Source organism: Mustela putorius, unplaced genomic scaffold (assembly GCF_011764305.1).
Source record: "Mustela putorius furo isolate JIRA1106 unplaced genomic scaffold, ASM1176430v1.1 tig00000145_pilon_pilon_pilon, whole genome shotgun sequence".
Classification (NCBI taxonomy): domain Eukaryota; kingdom Metazoa; phylum Chordata; class Mammalia; order Carnivora; family Mustelidae; genus Mustela; species Mustela putorius.
Window position 1 is genome coordinate 14698567 of NW_025421294.1, and position 20092 is coordinate 14718658.

At 36.9% G+C, this 20092-nt stretch overlaps 1 protein-coding gene across 9 annotated transcripts in view; it reads left to right on the top strand.

Moving 5' to 3' along the window:
* The window catches only part of JAKMIP2 (janus kinase and microtubule interacting protein 2), a 164791-nt gene that overhangs the window by 55356 nt on the left and 89343 nt on the right, over positions 1–20092 (top strand). The window contains exon 1 of one of the 9 annotated variants that reach the window (XM_013052334.2): positions 19646–19700. The exons of the other annotated variants lie outside the window; for them this stretch is intronic. The gene's annotated coding sequence lies outside the window, so the exon portion shown is untranslated. Of the gene's footprint in view, positions 1–19645; positions 19701–20092 lie in introns of those variants that run through there. 9 annotated transcript variants of the gene reach the window in all.

Here is a 20092-nt window from a genome sequence, read left to right on the forward strand (position 1 = left end):
GCCAATTTTATCATTTAACTAATGTATTTAATTTAATTTAATGTAATTTGATGAAACATAATGTAATTACTAATATTTGAATTTATATCTATTACCTCATTATATATTTTCTGTTTGCCCCAAGAGTTCTATATTAGTTTTTTTCCTTCTCTTCCCTTAATTTCTTCGGATTAATAGGAATTTTTATTATTATAATTTTTAAAGATCTATTTATTGGGCATCTGGGTGGCTCAGTCAGTTAGGCATCTGCCTTCAGCTTACATCATGATCCCAGGTTCTGGGATCAAGTCCCACATCGGGCTCTCTGCTGAGTGGGAATCTGCTTCTCCCTCTCTCCCTGCCCCTGCCCATGCTCTCTCATACTTTCTCAAATAAATAGATAAAATCTTTTAAAAAATAAAAATAAATAGGTTTAGTTATTTACTTTAGAGAGAGAGTGTATGAATGGGGAGAGGGTAGAGGAGTAAGGGGAGAGGTAGACCAGCAGACTCCCCACTGAGTGGGGGAAACCCCAACATGGAGCTCCATCCCAGGACCCCGAACATGACCTCAGCCAAAATCAAGAGTTGGATCCAACTGACTGATCCACCCAGGCATTTCAGTAGGAAATTTTTACAATCATTTAATTGCTTCCCTCTGTAAATTTAGCAGTTATAAAGTCTTTATTCTATTCTTTTCATGCTAATCTGGTCATTGTAACATAGTCTAGAGTTCTCAAAGCCTGATTTTAATCCACCTATCTTCCTCCTAGTCCTTAAAACGTTATGTATCCCTTTAGGATTCTAGAACTGTGTGCTTTTATTTTTGTGAATAATTTTGTGAAAAATGTTTTATTCTATTCTTTTTTTTTTTTTTTTTAAATTACTGTGTTTAGAACTATTATCCCTGGGCTATTATGAAAAGACAAACTATGTAGTGATAGCTAATAGATATAACAGAATAGGTACTTCTTAAGCCATGTGCTGTTCTTTCTTGTAATGTGTAATGATGGCTCACACAGACTCCATAAATATTCCCAAGAAATATTCAAATTTTAAAGTTAGTCTGTGCTCATTTAGATTTGCCCAGATTTTTTTTTTAGATTTAATTAATTAATTAATTAATTTGACACAGAGAGAGAGAGAGAGATCACAAGTAGGCAGAGAGAGAGGGGCTCCCCACCAAGCAGAGAGCCCGATGCTGGGCTCAATCCCAGGACCCTGAGATCATGACCCCAGCTGAAGGCAGAGTCTTAACCCACTGAGCCACGCAGGTGCCCCTAGATTTGCCCAGATTTTTGTCACTTTCCTGTTCCTTATTTCTCCTTTGTATCATTTTCTTTCTGCCCAAAGAATACTCTTTAGAATTTTCATTAAGGTCCATCTGAAATGTCTTTATTTTACCTTCATTCTTAAAGGATATTTTTAGTAGATACTGGATTCTCATTTGGCAGTTACTTTCTTTTGACAGACTGAAAGTATCATTCCACTCTCTTCTGTAGTCTGGCTATCTATTCTGCTCTGATAGCTCTTAAGATTTTCCCTTTGTCTTTGATTCCTGCTGGTACTTAATGGACTTCTTGAATACATGGATTGGCATGCTTCATCAATTCCAGGAAAAATTTAGCCATTATGTCTTTAAACACTGACTCTGTCCCCTTCTGTCTCTTGGATCTCTCTGTGGCTCCACTGAACATACACCAGACTTAAATGCAGAATCCTCAATATCTTCTCCTCCATCATTTTCCATGTCTTGATCTCTCCATGGTTGACCTGTCTTTCATTCACTGATTCTTCTATTGCTCCTAGACTGCCAGTGAACTCATCTATTGATTTCTTAATTTGGGTTGTTGTTCATTCTCAGTTCTATAATGTCTTTTCTATGTTACTCTTTATATTATAAGGTTGCCTTTCAAAAATTCAAGCTCAATTTTTATCTCCTAGTTGTTTTATGGGACCTTACTGGTGATTACAGTAGTTGACGACTTTGCTTCTGTTGTCTCTTGGTTCTGTTGGTTTCTCACAAATGCAGTCTTTTTTCCTCATGTCACCTTTGAATGTGTGCTGAGCATAGTATTTCAATAATTGTTAGTAGAAATCATTTGAGCGTTCCACGTCAATTTTCTTTTGCTTTTCCCAGTCTTCCGTGAGTAATAGCAGTCTGGGATTTACCTTAATGTAAGTTTGGAGTTTGAGATTTTCTGGGTTATGTAGATGACTCACAGCCAGCCGGGAGTCTTTATGAATATTCATTACCTTTACTTTATCTTTTCTTTAAAAGAAAAGCAGCACTCCAAGGTGCCAGGCCAAAGCAAGGACGGTTTACCCAGATCCCAGCTTTTTCCTCTCTAGTCTGATTAGTCTATCAAAAACTCACTTCAGACTCTTGACCAACTTTTCTGGATTAGCAAATACCATCAAACCAGCCCTTGACTGCTCTGTGTTCTTGACTCTGGGTTTCTATTTCTCCCCAAATCTCAGCCCAGGAATTCTTTACAATTCTTGTTTGTTCTTTAGTGCTTTTTAAAACTTGGAATTTTTTTCCCCAGACTTTTAAGTTGTCTTTATTGATTGAGGGCTGGTAAGAATTATCTGGTCTGCCATTAATTAATGAGAATCGCCAATGTATTTAAGCATTTACTGTTTTTTTCTACTGTTAATTTCTTTGTAACTAGAACAGGGATTACCTACTTCTTCAGACTGTTCCAAGTAAATTGATGATGCATGCAGAGCCCTGAGAATAGTATCTGGTCTTAGTGAATGTTCAGTGTTTATAAATACAGATATTGTTTTTTTTCTAAAATTATTGCTGTTTGTTAAAAATACTTCCTAAAAAATGGGGTTGCTTGAGTGCCTCAGTTGGTTAGGCATCCAACTCTTGATGTCAGCTTAGGTCTTGATCTCAGGGTCATGAAATTGAGCCCCCCAACCCCTGGGGCCCCCCCTGTGGGGAGTCTGCTTCAGATTCTCTCTCTCCTGGGGCGGCCGGAATAGCTCAGTTGGGAGAGCGTCAGACTGAAGATTCTCTCTCTCCCTGTCCCTCAGCCCCTCCACCCATTTGTGTGCTCTCTTTCTCTCAAATAAATAAATCTTTAAAATGGTGACCAAAAAAAAAAATGTTCACACTTGCAAAAAGGTTTAATTTGTGAACTATCAAAAAAGTTAAATGTTAAGTAATTTTGTATTAGTATAATAAAGGTATGCTAATTTTATAGTCCTTAAAAGTGAAAACAAATCTGAGTCAACTGCATTCTATCATTCCTGGCTAGAAATATTTTAAATATAAAATGTCACACATTTATACAATATATTATCAATATTCAGGATGGTATGGTTTCTTTTTGGAGCTGTCCACTTTTGATAGTTCCCTATACTTCATTTTCCTGCCCTCCTTGTACACATATTTCTGATATGTGTTTATGGGTTTATGATCTCAGCATAATAAAGAGCATTTATTTCAACATTCAGAATTCTCAGAAAGGTTACTGCTTAAGCTTTTATTTGAGAAAGAAAATGGGAAGTGTCTATGTTTGAAGCTGAAATGTGTGCCCTTCCATTTTTGCTTTTCAACATTCATAGACGTTGCCATTATTTCCGTCAGAGTGGAAGGGGTGGGTGCTAGGTGCTGTGTGGTTATGATGTCTAAATTAAGATGGATGAGAGAGCAACCAAGTGAAACATCCAATTCCTAGTTTTAAAATGTCTCCTCCCCCCTCCACTAACTGGTATCGGCAAAGCAATTTTATGATGCAAGAAAGCCACACAAAGAAATGTGCGTGAAGCCTGTGTAAGCATTATTAGTGGAAAGACTTTTAAATGTTACCTATCCTGCATATTCCTACTGTTACCACTGATTCATATGCTTTCACAAGGGACTATATACAAAATATGATCTTTTTCATGCCAAATTAAAAAGAAAGAGAAACAAGACTATAAAATGATGGATAAAAAGGCAAATAAGCTTGTCATTTAACAGATGCAGAAACTGAGACCTAGGGTACATAAATTGCTTTATCACAAATAAACCTGACCAGGGCACCTGGGTGGGTCAGTGGGTTAAGCCGCTGCCTTCGGCTCAGGTCATGATCTCAGGGTCCTGGGATCGAGTCCCACATCGGGCTCTCTGCTCAGCAGGGAGCCTGCTTCCTCCTCTCCTCTCTCTGCCTGCCTCTCTGCCTACTTGTGATTTCTCTCTGTCAAATAAATAAATAAATAATCTTTAAAAAAAATATAAAAATAAACCTGACCAGATCCCTTCCCAGGGCTGAGAGCAAACCCAGTGGGAATCTTGATCCTATGGACTTTCTAGTTATTTCCTGGAGTAGCTGCAAATCATGACTTCTGCAGATAAGTGTGGAGTGTAGCCAAAAAGGTCAGCCCAGAACAGGAGGAGAGTTTCAGACACAGGGCTAATAGTAGATACAGAGTTGAAGAGCTGAGACAAAGCCAAAGATCAGATCAGAGAGGATTTGAATCAGAAAACAACATTCCAAGTGAAAACATGACATACACTTTTTAAAATCTAAATTATGGATAAAGCAAGGTTCCTTGTAGAATGTTCTAAATGGCATAAAGTCTGTACAACTAGCTTAAAGTTGTATGTCTGGAAAAGATCTCTTTATGAACACCTTAAAGTCTATCATTTCATAAGAATTTACTGTGTTACACACTATAATTTACATTCATTGTTTTATTTAATTTTCTAAAATACTCATGAGGTCAGTGATAGTACTATTCCACTTTTATCTAAGAGGAAACCGAGGCTTAATAAAATTAAGTTTCCCTCATTTCCCACAACATCTGTCTCTAAACTGTCTTCATTGTCACTAGTATGTCACCCTGCTTCCGTGTTCCTTAACATTTGTTTCTCCTGCCTAATTGAAAAGTCCAGGAAGGAAAAAAACCATGTCTTTTATTCAGTACTGAGTCTTCATTTCTAAGCATAGTACCCAATGCAAAAGAACTACTTGTTGAATAAACTAATAAAGGAGTAACTGCATAGAATATACAATTTTGGCCTAACTCCTGTAGACCAGCAATCATCAGTCATGGTCCTGTTGTCTTTTCCATCAAGCCCATGTTCTCAGAATCCCTATGAAATATATTTTATATATTTTTTATATATTTATATATAAATATACTTCTATATATCCCTATAACTGATCCAGAAATCTGCATCAAGATATAAAATAATAGTAGTACCTTGCATTTGCATAATGTAATTAAGTTTTCAGAGCTGTATCCCATCACATCTATCATTTTATGTTTCTCTTCAGCAAAGCCTTGATGCATTTTTAATTCTTTGCACCATAATAATATATAGCTGTATACCATTAACATATTGGTATTGAAGTAGAGAACTACAACCTTCATTTGTATGGCACTATACAAACTACTTTCACATACATTATCTTAATGAACCTCACAACAACTCTGAAAGGAGATAAAGCAAGTATTATAATCTTTATTTTACAGACCAGGAAATGGGGTCTCATGGTAATTGGCTTATTTCTGAAGGTCACCCAGCTAAGTAGGTGGCAAGCTCAGACTAGATTTCTACGATTTTTTACTTCTAAGTGAAATAAGCCCATTACAAAGGATTGTATATTGTGTTTTTCACTTCTTGACACTTTGCTGTACATACAGTGCATACCTGTTGGTTTTAGGTATTTTATTTGACTTTTCTTTTTTGATAGCTACTATATTTGTTGGAAGAGTTGATAAAATCGTGTGTCACCACAGAATGTATATATCTTTGTAATATTATAAAGCAGTGGCAATATCTTTGGAAAATTTTTTAGGGGGGCACCTGGTTGGCTCAGTTGGTTAAGCATTTAACTCTTGATTTTGCCCAGGTCATGATCTTAGGGTTGTGCATTGGAGCTCAGCATTGAGGTCCCTGCTCAGTGAGGAGTCTACTTCTCCCTCTCGTTTTGCCCCTCCCCCTGCTTGGGCTCTCACTCTCTTCCTCAAAATATATGAGTAAATCTTAAAAAAAAAAATACAAATAGAACAAGAAAAGAGAGATTAACTTTTTTCCTCTGATTTAGATAGATTTCAGAATAAGGAATTAATATATGACTTGCTCTATTATTAGTAGGCTAGACCACAGAAACTATTTAACTGCATTTTTTACATAATTTAAAGGGCATACTATATACATTAGTATATATGTGTATATTTATTTATTTATTTTTATTTTTTTTATAAAGATTATATATGTGTATATTTAAATAGAGATGCTTATATAGACCCATGTGCATATGCATAGAAATAATTACATGTATGTAATTTTAGGCTTGGGTGCATATACAAATAATTATAGATGTTTACATAAACATTTTAAGGGAACATGTGCATGTATATTTCCTTTTTTGTATACAATTAAATTTTTTCCAGTTTTATTTGAAATATAATTGACATATTACATTGTATTAGTTTTACATGTACAACATAATGGTTTGATATATGTATATATAGCAAAATGATTAACACAATGACTTAGTTAACATTTGTCACCATATATAGTGACAGTTTTTCTTTTTTCTTTTTTTTTAAAAGATTATTTATTTATTTATTTGAGAGAGAGAGTGAGAGAGAGAGAGCATGAGAGGGGAGAAGGTCAGAGGGAGAAGCAGACTCCCCACGGAGCCGGGAGCCCGATGCGGGACTCAATCCTGGGACTCCAGGATCATGACCCCAGCCGAAGGCAGTCACCCAACCAACTGAGCTACCCAGGCGCCCCAGTGACAGTTTTTCTTGATGAAAACTTAAGATCTACTCTCTTAGCAACTATTAAATATATAATACAGTATTGGTAACTATAGTCATCATGTTGTGCATTATAGCCCTAGAACTTTATTGTCTTATACCTGGAAATTTGTACCTTTTGACTACCTTGATCCATTTCCCTTATCCTCCAGTCTGCACCACTGCCAAACACAAATCTGATATGTTTCTCTGAGTTTGTTTTTTTTAGATTCCACAATTAAGTGAGATCATACAGTATTTGTGTTTCTCTGACTTATTTACTTGTGTGTGTATCTCTTCATACACAAATACATGTAAGTTCATATAGTAATTGCATAATGTACACCCCTAACATTCTCAGCCAATGTCTGAGATCTTCTCAATTCCCCTAATGTAATGAAGTTTTCTTAACACAGTTATAAAATATCATTTATTTTTTAAAAGATTTTATTTATTTATTTGACAGAAATCACAAGTAGGCAGAGGCAGGCAGAGAGAAAGGAGGAAGCAGGCTCCCCGCAGAGCAGAGAGCCCGATGCAGGGCTTGATCCCAGGACTTTGGGATCATGACCTGAGCTGAAGGCAGAGGCTTTAACCCACTGAGTCATGGAGGTGCCCTATAAAATATCATTTAAACATAAGACATCTCCACAAATCTAAACTGTGTATATGATTTATTTAATAGATCTTACTTGCTGCTACAGTTAACTTCTTGATTTTTTTCAAGAACTCTTTTTTAGATACAAAGATCGTTCTCAGGTCTTTCCATGCCCACACCAGGGCCAATCACTAGCTATCTCAGAGGGATGATTTTCACCAGGAAGCAAAATGCGCTATTGGTGAGGTGGTGATGGTGCTTTACTTTAAGGAAAGTCAAAGTACGTGCTTCAGCTGCATGTATACTTTAGGAAAGTCACTGCATTTCTAAAGAGTAAGGCTGCTTTTGGAAGTGGGCAGTTGCCTAGCCTCACTCACCAGCAGTAACCTAGGCTACACATTGGTTTCAGAGTACCCACAGTTCAAACCTAGGAGTCCACAGGATTATACAATGGCCTCATGGTGTGAACCTTTGAGGTCACTCACAAATGTTTTTCTTGATTAAGAAGCAATTCATTGTATTTTGGAACACTGATTTACTAACATCTTTCAGGAAAAGGAAATACGTCAGTCATAAGCAGTGTTTCAGTTTCCGGAATATTGAAGTGTGTGGGGGTCATATTAGAGTGGAAGAAACAGAGGTTAAAATAGTTGATGAAAAATAACAGGTTTAAAGAGGTGTTTACTCTGTAGATTGATGATTAAACTAATCATAATTAAACTATAAATGTTGGTAATTGTAATTCCAACGTGTTCCTCCTCCCACCTGACTAGCTGTCAGTTAAGTTGTGAAGTGTGTTGCACGTCAGAATCACCTGGGAGCTTGCTAAAAACAGAATTTCCAAGTTCTCACTTCAGAGTTAATTCAGAATGAATAGAAATGGAGCTTAACTTTGGTAGCTTTTAACTGACTGCTAAGGTGATGCTAAATCTCTTCAAAGTTTGAGAGTCAATGTCTGAAACTCACTGTTGAGAGAAGTGTGGATCTTTCTTTGGCCCACTTTCCTTTTTTAAATTTTACTTTTATTTTCATTTGTCTTTTTTTTTTTTTTTTAAGTTGATACTGTGCTTCTATTGTCGCTTGAACCTTAGTTTGTTAGAATTTCATCATGTGTATCCAAATGTGTATAATATTTTTATACTCAATAATTTAACACTTCCAAGAATATCTCCTAAGAAAATCTTTTAGAAAGTAACTAAATATTTGTTGGGAGTATATAATATAAATTTAAATCTCCCTTCTTTCTGACTTTTACTCTTAGGAGAAAGTACTCAGAAATCATACCCAGCTGGGGCGCCGGGGTGGTTCAGTCAGTTAAGCGTCTGTCTGCAGCTCAGGTCATGATCCCAGGGTCCTGGGATCAAGCCCCACATCAGGCTCCCTTCTCAGAGAGTAGCCTGCTTCTCCTTTTCCCTCTGTTTGCTGCTCCCCCTCTTCCTCTGCTTGTGCGCTCTCTCTCTCTCTCTTTTTGTCAAACAAATAAAATCTTTTAAAAAGTTATTCCCAGCTAAAGCCTTTTTGTAACTGATTTTCCTCAGACTGGTCAATGTTTAGCCTACATCAAAACAGCCCTAGTTCTGTGGAAACATCAATTCAGATCATGGCTTCTTTCCCGCCTCTTGTTTCAATTCCTTTTTGCTAGGAAGACTCTTTACTTGCTATTTTGAACCTTATTTATGTAGCAAACATTGACTCACCAAATTCAGTGTCACAAACCCAATGTTACATATCACATCAGCAGTCTTAGTCAAACATTTGGGGAGAATGCATGATGGAAAATGTGTATGTCTATCAAATTTGGAGTGGGATATGTCACCAGGGAGGATGTACCAATGCTAGCAAAACTGGTGGCTGCACATTGCATTTCTGTGAAGAATGGCATTGTTAAAAGTTGAATGAGAGAATCTCATGGGTGAGGGGAGAGGACCCTATCACTCTACCACAATTTGGCAGTAATCCAGTATTTCCTAAACTGTGATATTAAGTGGAACAAGGATGGACTTTTTCCTTATAATTACATATTTATTGTAGCATTTAGTAGAAAAATACTACTAACACACCAGAACTTTGGTCTTAGAAGTATGTCTGCTTAGACGAAGGCTAAATAGATAGACTTTAAGGAAGAAATAAGGTGATTCAAAGAAAAATTAAATAATATTATTGGTAGCATGTAACTATAGTGAAAATTGTGAGAGTCATATGAAAATGTCTGACATTTGGGAAGCAGTGTTTTTATCAATATTGGCTATACATCCGTCATGGACATCCAGCATCCATGGGAGCACGTGTTCATTTCTGTCCTTTCTGGGACTTTACAGCTTGGCCGCACATACCAGGCACTCAGAACAATTCCTGGCACTTAGGATTAATTACTGTGTATTAAATCGTAGTGTCTGTTTAAACTGTTCAACTTCCTGTATAAAAAAATGTTCACACGTCCTCAAAGAAAAATATGTTCACATGTCCTAGGAAGACAACACAAAGACAAACACACATAAGCTTTAGGAGCAGAAAGAACCCTGGACTGACTGTCATTCTCTGGGTTGACTATAAGCTTCTCAGTGTCTGTGTTTCGCCTTCTGACAGATGGAGGTAATAGGTAGATTGTCATTTTTAGGATAAATGGCAGAGTTTACATTAATTTCTAGTTATACTGTATGGTGCATTCTGGGTATTCAATACTATAACTGTTTGCTTGTTTTTTTGTTTGTTTTAGAAAAATGTTAAGAAAGAGAATTTTGAGTATTTATGACAGAGGATGTTAACAGACAGGTGTCATTGGGAAGAGGCACAATACAGAGGATGAGATCATGAATAGAATACCTCAGCCAGAATTCCCATCCCCATCCTTACCAGTGTCAACTGCAACGAGTTTCTGGTCAATTCTTTGTTAGAATGTACTAACTGGCCTTGAACCCATTCCTGATACTCAAGATTTAAGGAAAACAACAAGAGCCATCATCCCTTTTGAGCCTTTCTTTAGTCAGGTAGCTAAAGTGATTCATTTCTGCAAAAAATATTTCCTTATTAACACATTTTAAGACTTTTCTCTCCATTCTCTTTGTCACAGCTGCATGATACTCCACTGTACAGCTATTCCATTGTAGATACTGACATTTAAATTGTTCCCAGTCTCTTGCTGCTACAAACAATGCTATAGTGACTAGCCTTACACAAAAGTCTTTTACACATGTGCAACTCTACCCGTAGTAGAAATTCCTAGAAGTAAAATGTCTAAGTCAAAGGGTGCATGCGTTTCCAGTTGTTAATTATGTTGCCACATAGCTGTACAGGAAGACTGTGCTAGTTTATTCTTCTACTACAGTATAGGAGAGATTCCCCACATCCATGCCAAAATGGCACTTTAAAAAGAAATTCTTTTTCTGGTATATAAACAAAAGAATTATAGCTTTAAATTGCAAGTCTTTAGTTATGCATAAGATTGAACTGCTCTCTTCTTATGCTTTGTGTTAAACTAAATGACCAGCCTCCCAGCCACATTTATCCTGAAGATAGATGGTCAGAGTATTTCTGCCCTATGGACCTTAGATTTCACTAAACCCAACTCTAACTTTGCAGGTCTGAAAGTTGAAGCCCAAAGTGGAGAGAGTTTTGCCAAGACAGAGCACCTCAAGCATATCTTTTACTTAACAAGTGACCATTTACTGTCTCTAAGTTAAGTGCTCTTCGAATTCCCTCTGGCTCTATTTAATAATCTACTCCTTAAGGTGCAGAAAAGATACTGACTGTATTGGAACTCTGGGGTTCAAACCCAGCTTGAGGAAGACAAGTTTTTCCACACATTCATAATGGGCTTGTCTGATTCAAAAGGCATTTCAAGGAATCAAGTAATCAGAGGATAATTGTCCTTAAGAGCAAGGAATAATCTCCCTTGAAGCACCAATGAGCAGATTCTGGAGAGATTCCGCTCATGCATCCTGGCTATAGCAGATGACGAGATAAAATTATCCTGGTTGATTTGTGTGCAGATGTTTGCCTGTACCTTGTTATTCACACTCTGCTATGCTGTGAGTGCTATTTTTCTCTCTCTGGCTTCATCCAGTACATGCTGGATCCATCAGAAAAGTGAACAAACACAGCTCTGTTGGGCCTCAGACTGCCTTTACACACAGCCATGCTGCAGCATTTTGCTTCTGAGAAGCTTCCTAACTCCACCTCGGATCCTTTCTTCAAAGTCAGAATAATCAGCCTTATCAACTACAAAAATTACTGACAGCTGAAGATCTGTACAAGTTAAGGAAGCAATACCTGTCAGACTTCACTGTTGAGTAATGGTCATGCTGATTATCAAAGAGGATTCATTGATTTTCCATGGAAAAGTGGAGAAGTTGATTGATTTTTAATAGACAATTTAGTCTTGCAGGAAAGTGGATACCCGCCTCACCCTACCCTCATTCCCCCTGGTTAGTTTTCTTCTTACCGTTGCCCCATCTCTGATGTTGGAGATCCCTCTTCCTCTTTAGCACCAAAGGCCCCAGTAGGGGAAGGCAAGGAGACAAAGGGAGAACACAACACTATCTCTTTCCGAGAGAAGAAAGTATGAGAGATTTGGATTTTATCACTAGATCTACCATTAACTAGGTAGCTCTGAGACTTGAATCAAGTCAAAACATGCTCTTTTATCTCTGAACTCCTTTATTCTTGAAATTCTGAGACTGGCTCTTTTTAATGCCTTGTGAAATTCCCATTTTGTTGTAAACAAATAACATCCATTCAAATTTTTTCAAGTGTATTTGTCAGGAGTTGTTCTTTTGCAAGTGATATCAAACTGATGTAAGCAGGAAGGGTAACTTATTATGCCATGTAAATAGAAAGTCTAGAATAGAACTATACTCAAGCATGTTTGGATTGTCAGTGTTCTTTCTTGCTGACTCTCAATCTCTTACCTTTGGGTTCTCTTGTCCTATTAGCTCTTCTTTAATTTTGCCTGGTAGCCACTACCAGATGTAGACCAACATTCCATCAACTTGAGCAAAATAATTCCATGAAAAGTTCTGGAATTGAGGGGCGCCTGGGTAGTTCAGTGGGTTAAAGCCTGAGCCTTTGGCTCAGGTCATGATCCCAGAGTCCTGGGATCAAGCCCCACATTGGGCTCTCTGCTCAGCATGGAGCCTGTTTCCTCCTCTCTTTGCCTGCCTCTCTGCCTACTTGTGATCTCTGTCTGTCAAATAAATAAATAAAATCTTAAAAAAAAAAAAAAAGTCCTGGAATTGAGTTTCACCAGACAAAATTGTGTCCATTGTAGAACCAGTTGCCAGAACCAGTTCTGGATCATGTATCAAACTTTTGCCAGGCAAGTAGGAGAGAGGTAAAGGAGGAAGCAGTTAGCTCTACTGAATTCGTATGGGGTGAGAATGGAAGAGGGATGGTTCACTGAAGGAGGGTCTGTTATTGGAAGAATGTAGAGATGATGGAAATATAAGATGAGGGGGCAATACTTTTCAGTATCATTGAAGCTTAGGCCAACAAAGCTCTCCCACTACTTTTCTCTCTGCTTTCCATCTTACTTGTACTAATTGTGAATGTAAGGAGAAGAAATTTGCATTCCATTCATCTTTAAAATATCCTGCCTCTACCACTCAGCTACAACCCAGTATCTGATGGCAGCGTGATTCATTTATTCTACTGTTCTTGAATCCAAGCCTCCTTTTTCATGTAATCCTAAAATGCCCATTCATCACTATCCAGAATCGTATTACTTCTCTGTATCTTGTGTCCCTCCTTAGAGATTTTTTCATTCATGGCATTGGTCCTTATGATATTTTGATACTAGAGTTCTGGGAAAATGAACTCCTTACTGTAGCCTACAAGGTTCTGCATATTTTCACTCCTAGCAACCACTATTTCCCTCTATCACTTTCCCCCCTTCACAGACAGTCCAACCAGTTGAATATGCTCAAATATCAAAGAAGCATCCCTAAATTTCTTCCTGCTAGAATGAAGTAGTTCATAATAGTTCCATGTTCCCACTGAAAATAAGTAGAAAAGCCAAATATTATTACCCAAGTTGTATTTTAAAGCCCTGTGGAGAGCTGCAGAAGCAAGGGAGACCAAATTTTAGAAAAGCAAGAAACTTTGGGAGATGATCTGAAGATCTGAAGTTGCTTTTTTTCCCATTGGAGATTTGCTAATTCTTAGCTCTGGCTGCAGTCTGAGAATTGGGGTTGGTCCTGGCTCAGAACATTTAGTAGTGACATAATAAAGGAAGTTCAAACACACAGATGAATTTCCCTCATAAGACTTGCTAAATTCTAAAATTGTCATTACTCTTCAAATATTACTTCTCTCCAGATTTGCCCATTTTCTTATCCTGGAGATACCATAAGATATATATTAAACTTTCTCACTGTGATTTGCATTTGTCTTAACATCATATACATTTTTTTCAATCTCATTTTGTTCATACTATTGAAAATTTCCTTAGCTCTGTCTTCCAGTTCACTAAATGTTTCTTCATCTGTATTTAACATGATAGTCACCAGCCATTTAATTTTCAACTATAATTATTTTTTTCCTTTCTAAATGTTAAATTACTGTTACACTTGCAAAGATTCAATTTTGGTTATTTTAGAAAGTCTATTTGAATGGTTATTTTCATCATTTTGTGTATTTTATAATTAGTGCTTATATTTAAAAATCTCTTTATTTTTTAATATTTTTAACATATATAACTTATATCCTGTACCTGATGTTTTCAATATTTGAATCTTTATAACTCTGATTTTATTGTCTGCTCCTTTTTCCCAGTAAAATTTTCTACCTTAGAACTTTATCTGGGAGAATTTTTTGAGCTCTGTTTTGACAGTAAAAAACCTTCTCCAAAAAGGTTTTCAGTTTGCTTCCTTCTGTTCACTTAGATCACTGGTATTTCATCCAGCATGTTTTCAACTAACATAGGTAGTATACTTTTAGGTCACACACCATCATAAAGGATGGATGACTTGTGGCAATTTCCTTGGTATTCTTCTGGTAGAGTTTGCTGATAATTAGGTTTTTGTTTTGTTAACCCAATTATATGCAGGCTCCTTCATAAAATAAAAGGCCATATTCTTAACCAACTGAGCCACCCAGGCGTCCCGCTAAAAGGCCATATTCTTGATAGACACTAGGGTTTAGTTCCTGTCCCTAGTATTCAAGAATCATCACATTTTGACTGATGCCCCCAAGATTGAATCATCCTTGGTGCTTGTTTACATTTCTGGAATCCTATTTTTGGTCCATTATTGGTTGTTGCTCTTGTTGTTAACTGTAAATTTAGGTGTTTAGGTAGGCAAAGTGTTCAAGAAAACTAGATCAGTGTATGGTTGGAAAAGAAATTCTTTTTAATTCATCTCTATTTCCCAAGCCACACAGCCTTATTCCCACCTCACTTACCTGTCTTCCTACCTTCTTTCTTCATGGTCTTACTCATATAAAAGACTCCTTCTGTAATTACTTTCTTTTTTTTTTTTACTTATTATTTGTTAAAGGTTTTTATCTATTTATTTGACAGAGAGCACAAGCAGGGCAGGGTGGGAGAGGGAGAAGCAGGCTCCCTTCTTGAGCAGGGAGCCTAATACAGGACTTGATCCCAGGACACTGGCATCATGACCTGTGCCTAAGGCAAACGCTTATCAGACTGAGCCACCGAGGTACCCATCTTTCTCTAATTACTTTCTCACCAATGTAGATAACTTTCAGGATCTCTTCATCCATTACCTTCTCTTATTCTAGAAATCTTTCTACATTTGTTTTCTCTATATCCACTGAGGTTAAAGCCTAATTCTATCTTGTTTAACAGTTGCAGTAATTTTCTTACTGTAGCCCATTTTGACTTACTAATGCACAACTTTGTTCATGTCACATACCTATTCAAACCGTCAGCAATCCATTTGGCCTACTGAATAAGCCTTTTAGCTGGCCTAAGTTACCTTTCCAGCTCCATTTTCTCTCAATGTCCTTTATCTACAGCATGTAATTGGTATGCCTTAGTGTTTTCCTACTATATATGTATAGTATGCACAGCTATATATATACACACACACACACACACATATATATATACACATATATATGTATATGGAAAATACTAAGGCATACCTATATATTTAAATTTTTATATACAATCTGCTTTATGAGGTTGGGGTCATAGCATGAGCAAGACAAGAAGGGGTGGAAGAGTATAGGCCAATTACAGGAAAAGGTGGGTAGCAAATAGATTCTTTATATATATTCTCTCTATATATTCTATATATAGTGTTTTCCTACTATATATGTATAGTATGCACAGCTATATATATATATACACACACACACATATATATACACATATATATGTATATGGAAAATACTAAGGCATACCTATATATTTAAATTTTTAAATACAATCAAATGTTAGACTACATGGATTGTGATAAATGGAATTTGGGTCAGATAGTAAAGAGCTTTCAATGCCAGAGAAGTTGTCTTCATTCTGTAGGCCAGAGGGCATGAATGAAAGACCGTATTGTATTTATTTTTTGTATCACCACTTCGCACAATTCTAGGGAGCACACATGAATGACATCTCCCAAAATTGTGCAGTGGGTAAGTGTCAGTAAACCTCGTACCATATAAAACAATCTTAAGCATGACTGGCATTTGGTATCTGCTTACTAAATTTTGTCCAGTCTCCACTGGGATGTGTCTTAACATGATTTTTGTGTTTATCTAACCTTGTTGGATTGAAGAGAGTTAAGACAGGTAATGATCTGTAATATTGAGATCTCCCTAGAATATGGTTTTGTTTTCATCTCTCCTTTGAAATGGAAGCCATATTCTAGTATTGTATTCAGATTTTAGATACTGGATGTGCTGTGGCTTTCAAATGTATAATAGAAATATGTATTATTCTGCATAACCTTACCAGAAAAAAAGTTTTGATTTAACTTATACCTAAGTCAAGCAGGTATGCCAAACATTAGTTCTTAACTTCTATAAATCATTATATAATAAATGAATGTAGATGAGGGAGAAAAATCCCTGAGCTAGCTAGTTCTTTGATGTCCTCTCTCTCTCTGTCTGTCTGTCTCTGTCTCTCTCTCTCTCTCTCACACACACACACACACACACACACATACAAACACCCTGATACATCTTCGCTTCCATAACAATAGGAGAAGAAAAGAGAGAAGCAAGCCTTACTTTGCTGGTCAGAAGCAAAGGAAGAACAGAAATGTCTGGGCCAAGGGCACAAGCTAGGCCTACTTCAGTTGGAGCACTGCTATCCCTGTTAGATAATGCCATAAGAAGGAATCCTACTCATCTGGCTCTCCTTAGAGAGAAAATATGGGAACTGGTGTAGTCAAGCTGCAGACTAAGAGAAACCATCATAAATTTTACCTATGTTAAGTCTTAAGGAAGAAAGGGTCTTCCCTCCTTGAGGGTCTTCAACCTTCTAAAATGGGTGTGGAGGGAAACCAGGCAGTTGGTGCCATTTTGCTTTTCCCTTTTATCCAGTCAACCAATGAATAGGCTTTTTCTTGTTTAAGCTTGTGCTGAAGAGCCCTTAATTTAGTTGGATTGGTAGCTATCTGTAAACTGCCAAATTTGGTACAAAAATCACTCCATATGAATCCTGAGAGTTTAATCTTATCATGTCTTTGATTTGGTTTGATTCTAACTTGATTGTGAATATTCATCTATAGTCTAACTTTGAGAATGAGGGGAGAAAATCCTTCTAGTCCTATGTCCCAAAATGGTCACATACAAAACAGATTGACTTGCTTGCCTATGCTTCTATTATTCTGTGCCTTCAGTTTATTCTGTCTGCAGTTTAGAACCTCAAACACGAAATTTGTCATAATTATTGTAAGTTTTGAGTCACACATATTCATTACTTTGGTCCAAACAATAAGACATAAGGGGTGTCTTGGTGGTGCAATCGGTTAAGCGTCTGACTCTTGGTTTTGGCCCAGGTTGTGATCCCAAGGTTTGTGGGATTAGCCCCATGTTGGGCTCCCAGCACGAATTCAGCTTAAGACTTTCTTTTTCTCTGACTGCCCCTCCGACACCCCTACTTGGTCTTTCTCTCTCAAATAAATAAATTTTTTAAAAGGGACACGTGATGTAAAACTTGATTTTTATGCCTTTAAAAGCAAGTTCTGTTTTCTCTGTTTTATTTTCTTCATTTGACATTTGTTTCCATCTTTACTGTATTTTTTGTAAAGATGAACAAAGAAGGAATCTGAACAACACTAAGAGATAAGAAAAGTTTGAGAAATACACAGTATCAAAAGGAAAAGTAACACAGAGAAGGCAAAATTCAGAAAGGCAGGAGAGACCAAATTATACATCAGACTGTGAAAGCTGCAGATGGAAATCATCAGGCACAAAGATGGAGGGAGTCCAGAAGAATGACAGATAGCAGCTTTGACAAGCATAGCCTATCAATTTCACTAGACAATTAGAGGACCTGTAGGAATCTTGGGATGGCTCATTTTCCTGAATGGCCTCTGCATCTATCAGAAAGTTCTGGTCTGGGGTAATGACTGCTTGTGGTATAGATAGCCCATTGAGGAGTCCTGTTTCTATTTTCACTGCCCATCATATGATTGTGATCCCCAAATTAGCCACAAAGACAAGATTGGAGACACCCAAAAAGATAAGGAGCTGCTAGCATCCCCCTGGAAAATGAACTTTATCTTCTCTAGCCAAAATAGAAGCTTAAAGGAATTTTTTAAAGATTTTATTTATTTATTTGACAGAGAGAGACACACAGCGAGAGAGGGAATACAAGCAGGAGGAGTGGAGAGGGAGAAGCAGGCTTCCTGCTGAGCAGGGAGCCCAATCTGGGGCTCAATCACGGGACCTTGGGATCATGACCAGAGCTGAAGGCAGACGCCCAACAGACTGAGCCACCCAGTCGCCCCTAAAGAAACTCTTTTAATCTCAGCAATTTCCCAGTGTAGGCAGTAGTGTAGCACTTGCCAGCTGACCAGTCAACATTAAATCTCAGGTTGGATGAAGGTGATCCTATCTGACACCAAGAGAAGAGCTAAGATTAAATATATTAAATAATTGTGCATAAAATCCATTAACAAGAAAGATACTGAAAATGTCAATAGTAAGAAAGTATTTCTTTGGGAAGGAGGAAACACCACAGATATGCTTAATACATTTGACTTTATACTGAAATCTGACATGTCTAATCAGAAGTTCAATCCCCAAATTAATTGGAATTCTAAGTCTTTAAACCACATAAGCCATTATACCCAAGTTTTTAAAAATCCTTTGAAATTGTGACTTGGCAAGACTGGGACTAAAGGACAAAAACTTTAAATTACCATAAAAATAAGTCAATGCCTCCACTAAAATGGAAATAAGGCATTATAATTCCATTTTTTTGGACATTTTATTATATCCCCCCCTACTCCCTGTCACCCCCCAAAATAATTAAGCTTTCAGCATCTTCTTATTACAAAGAAAAGTGTTTTCAAAATCTCTTCACCATTCCTAACCCCACGCATCACTCACCAGCCTATTTTGTTCATCACTTTTTAATTCTGAAAGTTGAAAAAAGAAAATGATTTGTAATTTATAGTTATGACATAAATGGATGAGATTATCTCAATGACTACTCACCAAGGTCTCATCAAACGTCAGATGTCTAATAGTAATAAGAATGCTAAAATGTATTGAGTTTTACTGTGTGCCAATTACTCTTGTATGTATTTGCATATATTAGCTGATTTCATCCAAACTACAACCCTATGAGGCAAAATTAAAAGCTGGGCAGAGACAAGTTAAATAATGTGTCCAAGCCCAATGTAGTCATTGTATTTGGTTAAAGCTGGTCTTTTTGCCTGGGCTCTGACTCCAAAGCTTTTGCCCTTAAACACAGTACAACATCATTTTTTCCTGTAATTTTTAAGATATATGAGTATATTTATAAATAGCTAACTCTATAGATAGAAAAATATGTCTGATTTTTACTATTTTCATCAAATAAAAATTGTCTGCCATTTTAGATTGCATACAAAATTAATGGTACAAATAATTACTGTTGTGCTGTTTGATAAGACAAAAAGAGTTTCTACTTTCTCTAACTGGTAGAAAGAGATCATTTGTTTTCATTTTTCACAGTTTTACAGTGTTTATCATCAGTGTTAGAGTTGACAGTTTTCCCTGATATTAACTGTCTTGTCAATCTTTTCATTCCCCACAGATTTTTAAAAAGACAAATGTTCTGAATCTAACTTGGCACAAGCAAGAGAGAGAGACAAAGAGAGATTGAGAGAGGGAAGAGAGACAGTTCTGTGACAAAGAGAGATGGAGAGAGAGATCTTTGTTTTGCTTTCAGGTGCACGCTTCTCCCAAACCCTCAGGCCAAAATTGTAAGTGCTCTGCTCTCTTCTTGCATTCATCAATCTAATCATTCATTTCCTCTTTCTTTTATTTAAAAAATATTTTGTTGCAGACTGTACTGTTTTTATGATTGTCACTATAGTGAGCAAAACCCCACATAATCTATTTTCACAGGGCTTCCATTTTAGTGGGGCAATAAATATTGATTTAAAAATATTAATATACTGTGATATAACGCTGTTTAGAAGAAAATAGCCAATGCTGTGAAAATGTATAGGAGAAGAACCTGGCCGGATCTGGAAAAAACAGGAAGACTTCCCAGGGCTACTGTAACAAATTACTAAAAAGTGGGTGATGAAAACAACAAAGATGTATTCTTTCTCAGTTCAGGAGGCCAGAAATCTGAAACCCAGATGTCACC